At 43.0% G+C, this 19,201-nt stretch overlaps 1 protein-coding gene across 8 annotated transcripts in view; it reads right to left on the minus strand.

The window, feature by feature from the left end:
• Positions 1 to 19,201, minus strand: part of TSPAN18 (tetraspanin 18) — a 124,602-nt gene that overhangs the window by 60,938 nt on the left and 44,463 nt on the right. The gene's annotated exons all lie outside the window — the stretch shown is intronic.

The following is a 19,201-nucleotide window of genomic DNA, read 5'->3' on the forward strand; positions in this document are numbered from 1 at the left end:
ACCTCTGTACTGGGTCTGAGGAGAGGACCATGACCTTGCTTTAATTACTTCTTCCTACTTAAGTAAAGAGCAGCTCCTTCTCAAGGAGGTGAGGGAAAACACCTGGCAGTGTCCCTGAAGACCCTGGCAGGCTGAACTGAAGGCCAAATCCTCCTCCTTACCTTCCAGTCCATTTAGACTGGCCAGAAAAGGGCTCTGACCAGAAGGTAGGAGGAGGACAGGACTATTTCCAGCAGAATAAGAAAGGAGCCACAGAGTCACTCTGCATCTTCCCCTCCTGCTCCCCTATGCAGCCAGGAAAAGTCACCAGGGAAACAGAAGAGGACAAGAACACCAGCAAGAGATGCCATGACTCCCCCAAAGGCAAGTCCCAGAACAGAGGATGGAGCAGTACATGAAAAATCAAAGGTAGTTAAATGTTTAAGACATTCACCCCATGCCTTCCTGTACTGGATGCAACAAATACACGCACACACATGTTCACTTACTGGGTAGATGTTAGAGTACAACTGTATGCTGAAAGGAGGGAGCCAGAAAAGATTGAGGAGGAAAAACAGGGCAAGGTGATGGAGCTGAGAGGCAGGTAAGGGTGGGCTGAAGATCCCAACAGAGCCAGGAGAAGCATTCAGTGGGAGATGCTCAGGTGATAAAAACAATAAACAAGGGAAAGAAAGTAAATCAAAGTGTGCAGAAAGGCAGGGAAAAGCCAGTCGGAAAGGAGAAAGGATCATGCCAGATCTTGTTGGTTTTCTCCTTGCAAAAGTCAGCCAAACCTGGGGCACAGAGGTGGAGCCAGCACTTAACAGAGCAATCGCTCTGTAACGGCTTCTCTCTGGAGAACAGCACAGAGTCTGGATCTCATTCTCCCTGACAGCTCCAATTCAGATATGAAGCTGGCGCCACACAAATCCATTTGATAGTATTACTTCTCTCCTCCCCAGTCTACCTTGCTTCTTCACTCTTTTTTAAGACCCCAACGCTCCACCTTGCCCAGTCCCTCCAGGAGCCCAAAGCCAAGGCCAACTGTCCATGTGCAGCACCAGGGAGCATCCATGTTCCCCCTGCACTAAAGCACTTAGCAGCTCCTCCAGGGTCATGAGAAGCTGGCAGAGAAGGTGCTTTTGCAGCAAGTCCCTCCAGCAGCCCTGTAAGAGACTGAAATGGGGCTGCAGCCAAACATCTCAAGCTCCCCTTCACTGTCATGCTCTCTGGAGCAGACAGCCATACTGGGCTGAAGTAGCATTTATTTGTCAATCCAGTAGATTACAAAACCACTGATAAGCCAGCTGGGAAGTGCTGATGTCACACCAGACCACACGAAAGGGAATTCCTGCCATGCATGTGGGTATCAGACCTCTGTCAGCAGTCCCCCGTACCTCTCCACAGAGGTGCTATTTCACACTTCCCCAGGACAAGGGTGAGGGCTCTGTGGGACACAGCAGCACCACACCTTCAGCCTGAGACAGAGGAGCGTGCTGCACCCTGGGCATTAATCTTACACGCACTAGAGGAGCAGTGCGGTCTAGTGAGCAGGGCAAGAAACTCTTGCCCGCATCTCTAGTGGACTCCACCTTCAGTTGAGTGTCCCCCCGTGGATGTTTGTTTACAAGCCTCTTCCCTGCTCTGCACAACCTGACATTTCAAATACATGCACATCGATCACATTCTGGTTTCTTTAAAAGGGAAGGGCAAGTACCTGAGCGGTGTAAGTGCCCACGTGCAAAAATTGCACATATCCATCTACTTCTGCACAGGACAAAGTGTCTGCTGCCTGACAGGAATATACCCTAGTGAACATGGTCCTAGTCCTTTCAAACATGCAATATTGGATAGTAACCCCCAATCTTTGGAAGCAGTGAGGAAAAAAAATAAATGTATTCAGGTTTGTAAAGTGCTCTGAAACCACAAGATGGGAAGTATCACACGCAGGTGTACTGACAGTCAAAAATTTGAGTCAATGGCATTTTCAGTACCAATTTTCCCTTTCCATTATGGAAGAACAGTGCTGTCCGTCTAGGTAAAAACCATTCATTCCCTATTACTATTCCAGCCGATGTACCACTGTGATCAGAAGCAGAGAGCTCTAATACGTTTAGAGTCACTAATATAGCATTGTCTTCTGTGTGTACTTGTCCACATGAGAGATTTCAATCATCTTCTATTCAAGGAATATTAAGAAACAGAATATATCTCAGGTCATCTAAATCCTCCTCTCCAGTGGAGGATCAGGCCTCTCTCTCTCTTCCCCCCCCCCCCCCCCCCCCCCTTTGTTTATACCTAATCCAATTGAGTGTCTCAAGCAGCAGGAATATTCTCTCTCTCAGCAGATCGCAGAAAAGCCTGACAGAGAGCAGTCTTCTAGACTTTTTACCTGCATAAACAGTCTCTTGTTTTGTGGGGTTTTTTAGTGTGATCCCTTTTTATCTGACTAGAGCAAAAGCAGTAGCATGTGTGAAACGTGAATAAGGACAATAAAACCCAGGTACTTTCTCCAAGGCTGATGCAGAGGGACAGAGAGGGACAGCAGCACCATGGGATCCAACACTCCTTTAGCCCTATAGGTGAATTTTCAAAAGAGGAGTAGAGCCAGTAGACTACAGGTCATCTGGGCTTAACAGATTTTTAATATGAAAACAAAAATAAACAAAAGCTTAACATAGAATTTCTCCTGGTTAGTTGCCCTGGTCTTACACTCTCTTTAATCACCGCTGGTTGCTATCAGAGACAAGACCCTGGGTTAGACAAGGTCCAGCCCAATCTAGCTGCCCCTTCCACAACACTGCACTAAGATACACCCTTGGGGCTTTAGATTCTGGCTCCTGAGTTTGGTTTGATTTAAGGTGTCCAAGAGACTCTGCTAGAAATAAGCTCTTTTATTTTTATTTTAAATCCAACCCTCATCACAGCTTCCTCCCCACTTTAATGTTTGTTTGGCTTGGGGCCCCAATGGTGGTGTATTTTGCAAACGACTTTTTGTTTTTCCTCTGTGTATACTTCCACAATCTTACACATCCACTTCATCAAGCGTAAGTAACAAGAGTTTACCCTATATACTGACACAGAGATCAGGAGGAACACAAAGCATTCCCATTTATTTTATACAACATCACAAGTAACATCAAAACAGATGTAAAACAAGCAATTCCTCATTATATTTTACATTTACCACAACAAAATCTTTGTGCATTAAATACAACTGAAAGGAAGCTGTGGAGCTGGCATTAGCTTGACAGATGCTGAGATGAGCTGCACCAGAAAGGATATCTCAGCCTGAAACAGTGCATGTTAAAAAGGCATCTGCTTATTGTTTGATATGTTTATTTATTTACATAGACAGCTTGCTGACACGATGAAACGCTGGGGAGGGTGGTGTAGGCTGGCATTTTTAACTCTTGGTAGGCATCCAGCGTGCAGTTTGCTATCCTTTGGTCATGTCACAAATTTCCATTTTGTTGCTGAGTGGTGGCAAAAGCAGAGAGCAGGGAAGGGAAGCAGGGTCCCCTCCACTGTGCAGACTTGGCTTCCCTCCAGAAGCCTGCCCTCAGCACACAAGGCAGTGCTTCCCAGTTCAGCCTCCATAAGCATGCTGCCCCCAGGGCTCACCCTCCAGCCGCTGGGGCCTCTGTGTGCCTTTGATATAGGCATGAGAAGAGTCCCTCAAAAGCAAGTCAAGCACAGATTCTTGTGCATAAAGAGATCTTCTTTAACAAGAAGGAAAATTAATTAAGTGGGTAAAATCCCACAGGTTGGAACAGCAGCTGAGGAATTATCTTTCTATCAGGTTGGTAATGAGGACTAAAAAACCTCACACAGACATTAACAGCTTTATATGGGCTCATTGGCATTCCAGATCAGATGCGAGGCTTGGCATTCCCAGGAGCAGCAGATGCAGCTCCAGTTACAGACCAGACTGGGCAAACCACAGTTTGCCCTGCTGAAAACCATTGCCACGATGCCTAAGAATGAAAGGCACATACCTGTCTAGCAGAATAACTTTCTCTCCACAGAAATTATGCCCAGGGAGATTGTAGGCCACAACACCCAGTGCCCCAGGTTGATCTGACACACCTCTGAAACCTGTGTTCAGACATATAAGGGTGGGGATGGAGACAGAGGTTTATTCAGCGTACTGTGGGGAACATGAACAGCCAGCACACGTCTGGGTGCACATCAAATGTCATGGTCAGGCACTGACCAAATCCACCTCCTTTACCCTACTGATTTCCCCACCAGCACTGCTGGCTGCTTGACTGTTAACACGCACAAGTGCTATTCAGTTCTAACAAAATAACGTAGATTCTTTCCTGTTCCCTGCAATGGAAAAACTACCCAATTTGTGGTCAATGACAAGAATGGCAAACAGCGATGCACTCATGGTAACCACTGCAAGAGGGGACTCGCTGCCACAAAGAAGCCACAGAGCCTACTAAGCATCACACCAAACTGTGCCAAGCTACTAAAAGTGACGTTTCAGAAATGCATTAACTTCACTTCCCTGGCTACCAAGACAAAAGAGTTTGCCCCTGCCAAAAAAAAAGAAGAAAAAAAGAAAAAAAAGAGAAAAAAAAGAAAAAAGAAAAACAAGTAAACTACTGTCCCCATTTCCAAAAACACACCCTTGGACATCTTCCTGCCTCTTGGTTGCTATTTGTATCACAAGAGTCCTATAAGCCCCTGCAAAACCAAGCTTTTTACTATGTGCAGCACAAAGGAGCCCCCTGCCCAAAGCACTTGCTGCCTGAACAGACAAAAAGCAGGGAAAGAAAGGAAATACTAATACTTCCCTTGTTATAGATGGAAAGTAGAAGTTAATGGTGTTAAAGGTCAAACAGAAAGCCAATGACAGAACTGAGAAGAGAACATCTTCAGTCTCAAGCCTGTTCCTTCAGTATGGAGATCACCGTTTCTTCCCTTCTTGTTCTTCTATCTTTCCTTGAGAGTTCTTTCTTTCACAGCTTGTAAAGTTCATCCCTAAAAGCAAAGTCCACAGCCTACTGGTGTGCTTTTCATTTTCAGGGGGAGGGAGCTTAGGGATTCTCAGCTGGCACTCAAAAACTGCCCCAAAGAGGCCAATTTCCCCCCTTAAATGAACAACAAATGCTGGCATATGCTGTTTCGTATCCTTTTTTATTATACTTAATCATGAGGCCTTCAGCTGAGCAACTCAGAACCACAGTAGTGCATGTGCTTCCGAAGTAGATGTGCCATGTATCACCTGTGTGTTACCAATCAACACAGATGATACCAGATGAGACAATTATTTTGCAATGACATTGAAATGAAAGATACTTCTTGCAAAGGCTTCACTAATTGCCCAGGTTTACCAAAGGCTAATAACAACAGAGTACTTTCCCACCATCTCTGCCTTTCATTAATCCAAATGTCCTCCATGCCCTAAATCTACTGGAAAAAGAAACCACTGGAACTTCCTGAGCAATAGGATTAAATTGCCTACTCCAAGGAAGCAGGATGCCTAACAGAAGCATTTGCATTATTAATAGGTATTTCAAATAATTTTACATCATCTTTTAACAAGCACCACTACTTCCTTAGTTTCTCTTGTGTTTGAAGAATCTGTGGTGCACAAACAACAGTTAGTCTAAGTGTTTTTTCAAGTTATTCTTTATTGACTCAAATAATGCTTTCTATCAGCTTGAACTGTTAATTTAGGTTTCCTGTTGCTGCTCTTTCCCCTTCCCTTGAATAAAGGGCTGGCTGATCCCTGGGGTACTGTGTCACAGCACCTGGGTTTTCACACTCAAGCTGTCGTTCTATTAGCTCTGACAATCTGGCCATTGTGTATCCTATACCTTTCTAAGGCTCTCATCTGCCTCTCGTATCTCTTTCCCCAGATTCACCTGAGCAGACACATTGACACCTTTGGGCAGGATGTTCCCAGAATTACAGAGGCATCCAAGGGTGGAAAGAAAACAGACATCCAAGGCAGCCCACGCTGTATGGGCAACAAGGGTGTATGTCTGTTACTAGCAATTCAAACATCTGCCAGTAGTGAGCTTAGTCTGGAAAGGCTTTGATTCCCACCTAGGGAATTCAGTGTCATTTGCTTGCTCCACGAGAGTGCCATGGGCTTCCTCATACAGCATTAGATCCAAATATACTCTCATGCATTACAGATTTTAATGTATAATACATGTGTGTGTGATTCTGTCCTTCAAAAGGTTTCTCAGTGAAAAAGCTAGTATAGAGCAGAGCACTTCATGGAGTTGTATAGCTCTTCAATTCTCTTTTGGAATGCATCATTATTCTGCATAGCTGATATCTCTGCTTTATCTTCTCCAGATCCCTTTTCTTTAAACAAACTCCAGGTTCCCCCCATCCCCCCAAAAATGCTTCTTAAGACTTGATTGTTTTTCTTGAAAGACACAATAATTTTAAAGGGCTTAGCAGTAGTATTTCAAGAGGAAAAAGCACACAAAAACCAATAATCAAATGGTAAAGGCCAAGGAGAAAGCCGCAGCCAGTTATGGAAAAGGGCATGCAATGCTGTTCCATTATCCTCTTGAAATGAAGAGTAAAAGCTTGCAAAATTCCATCCCAGTGTCTGCAGACCTGCCTAAATCCTCCTGACCAAGCAACAAAGCTATTACATACCACATATCTTGGCATTTTCATCATGTTGCAAACATCCAGCACATGGCTCAAAGGTTTCAGCCCTTCAGACTAATGAATCTTGTGAGCAGCACATGAAATCAGATTGTTCAGTGCAAAGAGAAAAGGAAAGTTATTTTCCAAGATACAGAGGAAACCACCACCTCTCTCATGACCTCCTTTATTCTCCCTTGCCTATAGGCAAGTCAGGTATCCTTACCTATGTGCTACTGTGCCCTAAGTTCTGTCACTCAGTGCCCAACCTTCTGCTCCTCTTAACTGCTTTCTTCATAAAATTTGAGGTGGCCCTAGCTGTGCATAGGTGGAAATAGACCACAAATCAAGATATGATTTTTGCAAGTTACCAAACTTAACCTCTGAATAAAGGCTACCATAGAAGGGTACAGTGCAAATAAAATTCCTAAGTCAGTCAATTAAAGCAGCTTTAAAGATTATCAGTAAGAAAAATTTATTGGAACAAGCCAGCAATGACACATACCACACATGGAAGTACAGTTTAACTGACCTGGTTGGAAATTATGTTGTCATTGTGCCATAGGGTTGTTCACGGTAGGGAAGTGTAGTAAATGAAGAGCTGAGCCCTACAGAAATTATCTACTAGATTTTCACGTATGAAGAATCAGATGCCAGAATGTAAAAACTATTAACAACATAACCCTTGAAGGCCTCAAAAGGGTTTACTCTGTCTGCACTATAGAAACGCACCAATTCATCACAGAAAGCCAGTAACTGGAAGGGATGAAGAACATACAGAGTCAGCAAAACAGCAGCAGAAGATAAGGAAGAACTCCAAGTTAGCACAAGGCAAACAGATACATCCATTCTTTTATTCTCCCAGAAAATAAAAAAAAGAAAATTGTGATATTGTAAAAGCTATGCTTTTCTTTTTACATTCTACTCCTTGTATGTTTAAAAAAAACCAACCAAACAAACAAAACACCAAAAAAACCCCACACCACATAAACCAAAAAAATTCTGATCACAAATTCTTCAGGAGGAGCAAGTCTAATGTACTTTTTTCTGGAATGCAATGTCAAAAATGGTCAAAACTTTTCAATGGTCCAAAAGAAAAATGACTACCAGTAAATGTATCAGCAATTCCAACACATGACAGAAATGTAGAGGTGAGGTAATTTTTTCCTTAGCTAAGGGTCAGTTGTACAAGCACCTTAAAGCCATTTTGTACTGCGTGGCATTCAGCAAAATTATACTACATCAGAATGGACTGACTAGGGAGAAGTCAGCTATTTACTTCTAGCTGGTGTTTTCTCATGATGGTGCTTTTGAGGACTCATACCAGCTTTCATTACTAGGGCACATGCCCCATTTATTCACAAACTTTTTTCATCAGCTGCTTTTCCCCCAGTCCATCACACTGGCTTTCTCTTTTACCCTCTCATTCAACAGCTTTCAACAACTAGCAATTGAAAGCAAAGTAGCGTAATGGAAGCTGCAAGTATGGAGCTGGTCAGGCAGTTTAGTTCAAGGACTATTGTTGTTATTACAGGGCACAGGCAGAACAAAATCCTCTGCAGGTTCTGCAACAATGCTGAATGAACCAAGCTCCCAAAGAATGTCCCAGAACTGGAGAAATGGGATGCCACCCCTCTGAAAGCCACAGAAAGCTAGCTCTTCAGCTCACTGTCATAGTGTGCCAGCAAAGGAACATTGCTTCCTTGTTTTCCCAGTTATTAATACAGTTATTAAAATGTGAGGAAAAAGTTTTCTGTTGTAAAAACACAGTATTGTCAGAGAATACCCTTTTGGAGGACTCCGCTAAGCAATTAGTGAAGGAGCACTTCTGAGCCTGCTGAACACAAGAGGAGGAGAGACAGCCAATGGAAACAGCAATTCCATTGAAACAGAGAACAAAACTGTCTGCAACAGAGGCACAACCTGACCCCAAACAGATGGATAGGGAGAAGCTTCGCTGGGAAGGACAAAGCTTTCAGAAGTGATCAGTGGTTTGGGAACGCATCTACACAAGTGTATCAAGTTCAGTATCCAAGAGTCCTCAGGTGAGAAATGCTTCACTGGTTTTGGAAATCTGGCCATTTGGAAGTGTTTCAAGTGAAGCAAAAAAATCTAACCCATTCCCAAAACTTTTTGATTACATTGAAACAAATGGCGAGACTTCTGCCTTGCTCATTATCCCACAATTTTAAGTGTTTCCAAAATACTGGACATGCTGACATTACTATGTTGCTTTCAGAGCTTGGTCATGTAATAGGCTGTGGAAGCCAAAATGCAACTTTTTATTCAGCCTGTGCAATAGAGAGGACTCCTGACTCCTAGGTGTCCTCCTGACGATGGGACTGCAAATACTCTTTGCCACTGCATGGGCTACTGCTTCCAGCCAAGACCGTGCACGTGCATTCAGCTTTTCTACTACACAGCTGCCTGCAAAGGCATGTCTTGAAAATGGACTTGGCCTTACCTTTCACCTGACCTTACCCATGCTTCCCAACCCCCTGGCTTCAGGGTTGGGTTTTTTTTTCCAGCATTTCAATAAAGGGCACATCTGCACTTCAGCATTTTGCACCAGACTGGAAATAGTGAGATTGAGAGACAGGGAAAAAGACAAAACCAATGCTATTTGTAAAAGTGTTTTACTAAGACAGGGTGTGAACTAAAAATAGTCTATTGGCCTTACTATCAACCACAGGAGCCTTTACTAGCACTTTGATTTTTACTGCACCATTCCACATGAGCCTAAAGGAGACTCATTCCAGCTAATTAGGCAGGGATTGCAGTCAGGAAACCCTGACAAGGAAACTATCAACTGCACAAAAACTCTGCTGCATTATTTGTTTTGGACTCTTGGGCACAAAAAAAGGCTCCCAGCACAGTTACAACGTAGCTGCTAAGAGAGAATTACCTGCTCTGGACAGCTGTATTCCATTTTGGATGGAGTTAGGTGTTTAAAGGCCCTCAGAAAGCTGCTCCTAGATGCGATAAGCTGGAGAGAGCTCCTCCAAAGGGAAACCTTTGCTCCCTTTGACTCACCTTGTGAAAGTTGCTGCTTATAATCCATGATTAGTCAGCTCTAATGTCTGGCTACCAGTTGGCAAGATACAGCAGCCTGCAGACAGATCAAGCTAGGACCATGAATAAATAATTCCCACCAGCTGAAAAACGTTTTCCAGCACATGGGAACGTGAGTCCAGCAACTGGGAGAAAGGACAAAGCCTTAGGAGGCTGTGAAACAGCTGCTTTGCATTGATGGTGCAATCAAGTAGTACTGATTGGTTTCAGCCTTTGAGAGGTTTTCCAACACTTACAACAGCTCCAGTCCATCCAGGGAAAGCATCAGACACCTCTTCTGAGATAGAAGCAGTAGTCTCAAAACAGTAATGACAGAGACATGTAGCATGCATGTCCCTCACTGAAGTACACCTCAGAGTGAATTTGCCAGAGCTTCGAAAATGCATGTCGCTAAAGCATTCAGCCCACCCTATCTCCTAGCTATGACATAAGCCAGCTGCATTTAAATGAAAGGCAGGTGAGGTAGACAAACTGAGGTTCAGGCACCAGCTGCCAACCCAGATGGAAGTGGTCAGAGCAACGTTACAGCACAACTGCCTAAGAGCAGAGGCATCCTTCCCCCCTTGGGCTTAGCCTCAGGAGCAAGAGAGGTGGAGGAAGCATTTGGCTTCACCATGAGCTTCTCCTCCATGCTGTCCTGCTCCTACCCAGGGCCAAGGGAGTCAGGACTCCTCCAGCTGTCCTGTCCCTGCAGCTCACACTCCTGTACCAGGAGTTAACTGGCAATGAAGAATGTCAAACAAAATAATCAGTATAATCTCCTCACCAAGCTCTTAAACTGCCAACCAGCCAGACAAGAACAGGCACAAGATGCAAGAGTATCTCCCTGTGCCTAGATAATGCTCAACAGGGTCCTTCTCCATGTGCGGCTGTTTCCAGAGCACTGCAACCAGAAAATCCAAGCCAGACAAGTAGCTCTTCAAGGCAGACATTAAACATTCATTTGTAATAAACACCCTCCCAGGCCCCAGGGACCAGTGAGAGGTGTAGGGAAGCACAGCAAACAAAATCCAGAGAGGCCAGACTCACAACGCCTTGCACTGTGGTTACTTGAATATGTGAAGAAAAAATATATTAAAAAAAAAAAAAGAAAAAAGAAGTAGTGTTTTCAAAATGGTCCTTGTGCTAAGAAAAATTTGAAAGAAATTTTATATTTTGGATACTTCAGTTCTTCAAGGGCAGTTAGTTTTCCCTTCTCTCTGAACAGCAAGAGAGCATGCTTCTCACTGTTATTTTAGAAATGTATAAAAGAATTTCAAACATGCTCTCTGCATTGCTTTGCAATGCAGTTCTTGGACAGAAATGTCTCCACACTTGCAATCTTTTAATCTTCAGTCTTTAGAGTGAGTGTGTGTGTGGGGGGGGGGGGGGGAAGAGGCAGTTGGGGAGGGCAAGGAAGAAAGGGATCTGTGAGACCACAGAACAAACATTGGGACTTGGGAGAGCAGCCAGCTATTGCTCATTTAATAGCTTTGGCTTGTCCAGTCAGAGCATTGGATTTTACTTATCTGTTGATTTTATAGACATGGCACTGTGGTTTTAAACAGAGCTGTTGGGTTCTAGGAACATTTAACTAATGTTAAATGTTAGAAACCTTTTCAGATCAGATGGAAAGACACACATAAGGCAGGGGGCAGCCAGTGCTGAGGATGCAGGTGACTACATGCAGTTTCCACAGGAAATGCTTATAACTGTTAACAATACATATGTGGATTCATATAATTGCTTAATTTCACTTAGGGGCAAAAAGTATTATGAAGATTAAAATATTAATATCATAGAAAGATGGGCAAACATCATCAAAATAATAAAAATGCAGCTGAGTGCACAGCTGAAGCTTTATAGCAAATTTGTTCATTTATGGTAATGTCCACTGTGTATTAGTATTTCCATAAATACTTTTGTAAATAAGATTACCAGCAGAAACTGAAACAATCCTTTTAAAACAAATGGTAAAGAATGGCTGCAGAATAAGAATTTTGTAACTCAATGCAAATATTTGTGCAAGAAGCTAGATCCTATGAAATACGAGGAGCAGAAATACTACTGTGTGACCTATATGTCAAAATACAAACTAAATTGTGCAGCTGGAAGCTGAGCACTTGAATAACAGCCACTGAATACTAAAAAGGAATTGCTTGTAAACAACCGGCAAACCAAGAAAAAACCTACGAAAAATTCCAAATAACTCATGCAATTGAGAAGAGTCAATAAGCTATTTGTAGACAATTTGTCAACAGAAGAACTTACATAGAAAATTATATTTTCAAATTGCTACAAATTATCATGTAGCTATCACAAAAACATGTATGATTCATCATGAAGAGACATAAGTAAGTATTCCGGGGGTTGAAAAGGCATTTTCTTTCTTGTATTACACCGCGTAACTGATCAGGTGTATTAGGATAATATTTTTAGTTATAATTCTGCTTATCCCCAAGGCATAACCATTAATGAGTGATGGAGGCAAGATGATTGAACCTGATGGCTAAGTAGTCTGATTCGCTCTCACAAAGTCTGAGCAAAATCTGACGTCAATGACTCCGTACTTGAATGCACTAATGCCATTATTCAATCTCATTCCCACAGATGGTCATAGCAGATAATAATTTAATTCTCTTGATTTGCAGAAGAGCAGTGACACCTTCAATTCAATGCAGCATAATCCTCTTCAATTCTTTAAAAATGTAAAGCACCTGATTTGCTACTATTGTCCAACTGAAAAATAAATAAATAGATAGATAGTTAGATAAATAAAAGACTTCCTAGAGCTGGATTTTCCAATAAACCCTAAGGGCTTTCCAAGAACTGCAGGGCAGGGATCCCAAGCTTGACATGACAGTTGGAAAAGTAAGATTGGTGACCTGTCTACACTTGTAAGTCAATTTTTTGTTGGATTTACCGCAGTACTACATGGAGAAGCAGCAAGCAGCTGCCAAGAAGTCTCAGTCCCCCAGGTTCACACCAGCCGTTCCTGATGGAAACTTTGTGAGCCTTCCAGTTCATGATGAAAACAACAGGTTATGGGACACAAGGAAAGCTGTCCCTGTTCAACTGTGATGAGATCTACTCCAGCAGCAACAGGAAACACATTTTTAGAAGGGTCTTATTCTGGAGGAGAGAATTCCCAGAGCCACAGGTCTTGTAAAAGCATTAGGTTTCCTTGACCTCAGTAATAGAATGGTAGGAGCCAACATTGCTGCAGAGATTTTGCAAGATTTAACAATTTCATGGTTCTACTTCTGTCATCAATTTTGAGTTTCATTTGCTTTATCAGTTCTTCTATTGGCATATCAATGTAGAATGGTGAGCGATATCCTTTGTGTCACACAGGAACCTTTATTCCTTTCCTACTGACCTGAGATTAGAGCACTGCAGTAGATGATCTGGGAGGTGCTAGCCACATTGACTAAACACCCAAGTTTGTCAAATCACAGAAACCAGAGCAGCAGAAGGGGGAGAACAGCCTCCCTCCCAAGCAATTTGAGGGTTCTCTTACTCTTCATTGGGTCACGTATCTTCATTCATTTGAGGTTCTGCCACCTGCCTCTCCTAAAAGGTTTACAGCTCCCTGCTTGTTGCACTTCAGCAGTACAACATCTCATCTCCACAGCCTTCCATAAATTACACATTTGGGGAAATGTTAACAAGCAAGAGACTTAACATACTTCCTGTATATTTTACAGATGGTCTCAAACACTTGTACTGTTTTCTTCAGATCAGGTACAAGAACAGATGAAGAACTTGCCCTCAGGTGTATCTTCTCCCAAAAAGCCATAGGGCAACCTAAGCAGATGGTTACTTTTTTTGCTAAATACTGCTTTTCCCTTAATTGTACCTCCCCTTGGCTTGCATGAGATTCACTGGCAGTACACGCTGTAACAAGGGTAGATTACAACTGGCATTAGCACATCACTGTGGTATAATGAAGCATTCACACAAGACTAATGCCTTTGAAATTGAGAGAGAGAGAGAAGGTAATTGAAAAGGACAGGAGACTGGTCACAAATATACTACGTGTTAAGCATGGAGTCCAACAATTTGGAAGTGGCTCTGGCACGGTTGTCTAGTCAAGATTAATCACATTTCTGCCAGCACTCAGCCATGCTTCTGTGATGTCCCTTCCCTGGACACTCTGTTCTCCTGTTTGGGTCACCAGTCAAAGGAAGTCTTAAGACAACAAGCACCTCCTCTGGGGCTTTATTTAAACAAACAGAGAGCTCCTCCTGAAGAAATGCCAGTGTCATAATGACATACAAACCATTTTTCAACATTTCAAAACATGTTTAAGGGGAAGAGATGCTGTCAGGCTGAAAAGCTCAGCCAGCTGGCTATTAGGAACCAGACAGACATCTGGGGGTGACTGACTTTAACTGTTTTTCTTCATATTTCTTGTCCTGCTTTCCTCTCAGGTTAAAGTTGCAGTGTGACTGTCTCACATGCCCCAGCTGCAGAGGCTGGGCAGAGTCTGCCCGGGACACCTTGGGGCTCTCCCAGCTCAGGCAGGGGGTCTGCCAAGGAAGCCCCCAGCCTCGTCCTCCTAATACATTGAGGAACTTTGCTGTCATGAGGATACTGAGCCAACACATCACAGTTTTTGGGCCTCACAGGAACTGTAATATCACTAGGAAAAACAAGCCGTTAAAACTTGTTTCTCCAAAGAGTTTTACAATGGTCACTTGACTCTGTCCTAAAGAGATAACTTTATTACCTCTTCTCTCACTAACATACCCTAACCTGTCCCAGCTTCACATTTTCTCCAACAGATGGTCTAAGTGATTAACATTCCTTGAGTTTAGTAAAGTGTTCTCAACATATATTTATGTAGTTTTGAAGGCTGATCCTTGTATTTCAGACATGCGAAACCACATTTGCATGTCTAAAAGATTACACACACACACCAACAATATCAATAAGTCTAATAAAATACTTTCCCTGTCAGCCTTGCCCAAGAAATTGTACTTCAGTAGAGCTCTTCCTACTGATTCTGCTTATACGACTCTTTGCTGACCTGTGTTTGTACTTCAGCTGATAAAGGATGAAACACTAAAAGCAACAGCTTTCCCCTTGCATACAAAGGCATTTGCTTGCTGTAGCGTTTGTATTTGCTACCAGTACAGGCAGGATCGTGCCTTTTCTTAGACCAAGTGCTTAGGGAGGAAGAGATCAGTAGAGCTTACACTCACAAGCAAGAGACCTTGCTTTTAAGTCCTTTGTACAGTATTTATAAAGTATCAATGGAAGCAGTAGGTGGCAGCTGGTTAACATCCTGTAACACCATTGCAGAATGATTTTGACCAGAAGTCAATGAGAACCTCATAATTAATTGAGGTTGCAGGAGGAATGCAGGCAGACTGACTAATTACCTCAGATACTCTGGCTAAGGCACTTGCTGTGGCAACACATGTTGAGGGATCTCTAGTGCTCATAAGCAGTCATGATCTCTGTTTTGTGTCTCCACTAAAGAAGCATTTCTAAATACCTAACACAGCCCCCTCAGCCAGAGCCCTCACTCTGTGTTGTATTGCAACAGCCATAGTTTTCCTTTCCCTCGCACAACACAGCCCTGCTCCCGTCTGCCATCTGCTCCTGACAACCACAAGATTCCTGTTAGTACTGACCAGCAAGAGAAACGAAACGTGAATACTGAGGTCAGCATAAAATATTATCAGACCTGCCACCCCCCAACCCCTCCAAGCCAGACATTTACTTGAATACAATCAGAAAATCATTCTTACACTTAGAACCTTGTGAGGTTCAGCAAAGCAAGCACGGGGCAAGTTGAGTGGTCATATAAGAAAAGAAAGAAAAAAAAAAAAAATCACATCTCTTCACAGGCCTAGTGGAAGGAAAAAAAAAATAGAATAACTTTAAAATAACTTTCATACAGCATTGGCCAAAATGCCTACTAAGGGTACTTACACAATAAATCAGCTTCTGACTTCTGCTTAACCTTGTGACCTTTTAAGTCCATAAGTGGAAATTTTCTTGGTTAGAAAAAAAGTATAAGGCGGGATCAAGTTAAAAAGTTCACAAGGCAAATATGCAAGGGGCTTAACAACTACCAGCCTCATTTCCCTAGATTAATCTTCCGTGCAAATGTGAAGATGCTAATGATTTATTTCTCAGCCCTCTGTATCAACTCCCTCTTGGTCTCTTTAAGACAGAAAAATGAATAATAATAATAATAAATGTATGTGCTCCTTTCATTAACAACTCTGAGCTCTGATTTCCGACTTCGTATTAAAACATCAAAAACAAGCTCCCCAAACCCCATCGCCCCAGGTGATCAATGCTTCTTTACCACTTAAGATCTAAAGAGGCACCTAATACATTTATTAAGTTAGTCACCAGCACAAACTCTTTTCAAAATGCAATAATGCCCTCCACGTGACACTTGGCTCCCCAGTAGGTCCTTTTGCAGTCAAGTTAATAACCTTCATATTACATAGGTAAAAGAAGACTGACAGTGAAGATGTTGAATCTAAGTTTATAGGATGGTACCTCTTCCCTGTGTCTGTGTTTGTTTCCAGGCCCTGCTGGCCTCTGCCTAGGACTTGACAAATAAATGCCATTTGGTGCTGCTGGCAAGTGCTTCTGTATTGAGCATTTGAGATCAAAAAGCGTCTTCTCATTTCCTCACACTGTAATTCTAGTGGTCTAGTCTCACTTTGATTTGTCTTCCTAGTCCAGAAGAAACAGTAGCAAACAAGCAGAAACAATTTGTTTCCCTTAAGAAATTCAGCCCTCAAAAATGTATTTCGAAGTACTGCATTTTCTCCATATTGCCTTTAGAACAAAATACCATATTTTCAAGCTTCAACAGGCACCCAAACTCCTCTAAACTTATAAAATCCTCAACACAAGATAGAAGAGTAAGCTCTAAATAGGAGCTTGGATTCTTAACAAAAGGTAGGTGGTTTCTCTCTCCTGTGGTTCCTTCCTGAAAACAGCACCTAACAGCTCTGCAAGCACAGCTTGTTCTGCCCAAGCCAGGATACCCTCAGAGCAGCAGCTTCCCCCATGAACCAAAGCAGCAAAACCTCTCGTGAGGTATCAGCAAGGCAGGGAGTAGAAACCAGCACCTCACTCCCCCAAGCAAGGCTAAGTGACCCAGGTCAGTCTCCCGGCGAAGCATCGCCATCACCTCTTTGACACTTGCTTTCCTCAGCGCTGCTCTGCAGAGAGAGGCTCCTGCGCTGGTAACCTGCAACAGCCAGGTGCAGGCAAGAGCAACGGGGCTCATTCAGCACGGCACAGAGACAACAGGAGGTGGCTGGGGAGGAAAAGAAATACGGGAAAACAGAAAAAGGCAGCAGATCCTAAAATTCTGAAGTGCTTTAGCCTAATGAGAGGAGCATTTTACAAATAGCAGTGATGAACCTGGTCAGAATCATAAACATGTGAAAGGAAAACATGCTGCCAGAAACCACCTGCCACCACATGTACAGTTACAAATCTCTCCTCCCCAAAGGAAACAGGGGCCTTATATTTCAGGGATTCAACAGTGTTTCCAAAATGAAACACAGCTGATAATAAACAAAACTCCAGATACCCATGAAATGCAGAGCTGTTCAGTGATACAGCCAGACTTCCAGCTCTCTACTTCATAGTAGCCACCAAGGACAAATCTTTGCTTTCGGTAAGGAACAGACTGCAAAAGCAGGCAGGGTATAATTTCTGTTGGGTGCTGTCAAGAGTTCTGAGCTGGATTAGGCAGAATCCCTAATCCTTTTCCTCCATCCACTCCTGTCAGGTCCTGGACTGCCGCACATACAGTTTTAAGGAAGTCTAAAATGAGATGTAACTGAGAGGTGGTATTACTACTGCCTTTACCCTGATCACCTCCTCAGGTGACAGGCTGCAGATTCACTGCCATCTCCGAGATGGACCAGGCATGCACTGCTGTCTGACACAGGCACAACAGAAGGACTTTGATGGGCTGGGAAAAATCCAGGCACACTTCAATAGGGAACAAGGCATGGCAAGTTCCCTTCATTTTCTGATTTTCAGACACTGAAGAGAGTAAAAATCCTGTCACACTTCATCCTCTTCAAAACAAAGCAAGTTGGAAGGAGAAGGAGAGGTTATTTGCTTGTTTTAGTGATATTTTTCTCCCCAAAACAAAAGCCTAATGTGCTTTCTAGCCAAAAGTTCTTCTCAGATTAAAAAAAAAATAACAAACCCAAAACATTAGAGCTCAGGTTTTAAATACCGACTTCATAGAATTTCCACAGAAAAGAGCATACCTTCCTAGACCTCAAAATAATTGTGAACAAAAAAAGACTATGGCATTTAGGCAAAACGTCACTGGCTCAAAGTGAGCTGATTAATCACGAGCGAGCGCTACTGAACCCAGGCTGGCTGGTGAGCCCTGGCTTCCCCCAGCTCAGATGCTAACTGCAGTCACTCATCATTATTCACCACTGGCTCAGCACAGACAATACACACACTTTGCCCTGTAAAAAAGCAAAGGAAGGCACTCTTCCAGCCTCAGTGGATTTATATTCTAAGGCCATCAATCTCAAACCGACAATTGGTACACGTAGCAATCAGCAGATGGATCACTGTGAAAGCACTACATCTTTTTTACCTTTCTTATACTGAAGAGAACACGGCTATATTTGGTGACTCTTTTCTGGAAACAAAGCTGGTCAAAACATTTTTAATTCAAACTTTCTCAACCACAATGAAAGAGGGGGGAAAAAAAAAAAAAAAAAAAAAAAAAAAAAAAAAGAGAGAACACTCCATGGTAATCTCTCCTGGTTTTTAAATCACTCTACTTGAAAAGCAGCTTTGAAGAAGATGGTGTTCAAAGAATATTTGGGGCTAAAAGAACACAGCTTATAAGGAACCAGCAGAGCTTGAAGTACCCAGATTCTCCCTTGGTAAGGAGGTGCTGGTTTTAATGTGATTGCCCCAAAAGCAGAGATAGGAACCCCTCTGCAGGGCTGCCACCAGGCACTCCAAACTTTGGAGATCTAGTTGCAAATGTATCTTAATTTACTAGGATACTCAGGTAATTGAAAAGGAACTTTGCACTGACAGACAGGGGAGCGGCTTTCTGTCAGGTAGCTCAGCCTGCATCATGCAATATAGCAGCCTCATATCCAATTGATAGCCACCTGCTAGATATCAGTCCTGTATGGCAGCTAGCTATTGCAGTGGCTTGCTCCACCGTGCCAACCACACTAGTGCCAATCCATCCTGCAAAAGCAAACTTCATGCTTCTCGGCCACAGATGATGATGAACGAAAGCCTTTGTCTGAGACCATAGATAGGAATGAACAGACCTGGGTTTTTTTCCAAGCTGTTAGTTCCATAATAATGTGTCACACCCACTGCACACCAGAATGAAAGTAGCGGGGGAATCTATCCCCCAGGATAGTGCTCTAAGCATTACTGGAAGGAAGCCTGCCTCAATTCCCACTGAAGGGAGCTGGAGGAAGCAGAGATTCATCCATACATGCAGCCACAGCAGCTAACTATGTTACTACTATTTTTTCCAAAGCTTCCCTGGGTCTGA

This window comes from Falco rusticolus, chromosome 7, assembly GCF_015220075.1.
Source record: "Falco rusticolus isolate bFalRus1 chromosome 7, bFalRus1.pri, whole genome shotgun sequence".
NCBI classification, from domain to species: domain Eukaryota; kingdom Metazoa; phylum Chordata; class Aves; order Falconiformes; family Falconidae; genus Falco; species Falco rusticolus.